This window comes from Chinchilla lanigera, unplaced genomic scaffold (assembly GCF_000276665.1).
Source record: "Chinchilla lanigera isolate Chin_1 unplaced genomic scaffold, ChiLan1.0 scaffold00058, whole genome shotgun sequence".
In the NCBI taxonomy this organism is placed as follows: Eukaryota; Metazoa; Chordata; class Mammalia; order Rodentia; family Chinchillidae; genus Chinchilla; species Chinchilla lanigera.
The window spans coordinates 13445230-13446579 of NW_004955459.1; positions in this window are offsets into that span (position 1 = coordinate 13445230).

A 1350-nucleotide genomic window follows, 5' to 3' on the forward strand; every position below is an offset into this window, starting at 1 on the left:
AAAGGGACAACTTCCTGTGAGAACCCAGCCCTAGGCTGTTTATTATGTGAGCTATCCTATCCTGGAGTCCCAGAGTGCTTGCTGCTAGTCAAGCTTTTTGAATTTCAAGAGGCAGGGCATACCAGTAAATATAGTTTTCCACATTGCCTTATTACTAGAGTAGCCCAAATCATTTTTCAGGGTGGAGGGCTGTTTCCAAATGTGTCTTCCACTGGGTTCGAGTGACCCTTCTTTCATACCTCTTAGAGGAGTTGAGACTACACATAAACACCACCATGACGTTCATGTCTCCTGTTATGCCTTTTGTTATCAAGTAATCAATGACATCCTTTAACTTTCAGAAGTGTTCTTGTAGGACTGCAGACATAGCTCAGGGACAGAGCTCTTTCCGAGCATATGTGAGAACTTAGGTTTGATCCTCAGCACCACATAAAAAGTGTACCGCATAGACATTGAATTGTACAGTCACATGCATTTCAATCTGCATTCAAGTCTGCAGCTTCCCTGCCATGGCATCACTTGCAGGCTTCCTCAGAAGCCATTGAAAGGGGGACTTAGTTCTCAGGGTGGCAAGGTAAGAGAGGACAGTTGACGTTAAACTCTTCTGATTTAGAAAAGTAGTTTCTTACCTGAAGTACTGGATTTTTAAAAATTATTTCTGCTTCATAGGTTATAAAAGAATTTGTATTATTTTAATGACATTTTACTCATAGTTTACCTTTATAAATCAAATCTCTGAAAATTCAAATGATTTCTATACTTTTACAATGAAAAGAAAATGAGTGGATTTCCCATCTTTTACTACAAATGGTGTTAAATTAGCTGCCAATACCTTGAAAGAATGGAAAAGAAGTTTACATACTCACTTCCTAAATAATGTTGCCAATTCCTAAATGATTCACTAAAGGGAATAAGATTTAATTACTGGCTTCAAATCTGCTTTTCGTTTTGTGGCTACTGGAAATTGAACTCAGGACGCTGCACGTGCCAGGTGGTGTGCCACTGAGCCATACCCCTGGCCCAACTGTGTTTTGTTAGATCTGTTTGAAAGTCAAATAAATGAAAAATATCAACTTATCAGTATTAAACATATGTTAATCAATAGTGAATGGTGTTTGACAGCTTAAGACTTGACAAGTCATCTGGGCCCCAATCTGGCTATAGTCAAGATGTGAGCTAGTGAAGCTGTGTGCTCTGGAAGGTGGACTTACCTCTTCTTTCCCATTCTAAATGGGACTGTTTATTTTGATTATTCCATCCTTGTTTCATTCACCTATATTAGGAGATGCGAAGAAAGAAACACTGTTAATGTTCAGAGGCCTTCAGCCCCAAAGGAGGTTGGTATGGACT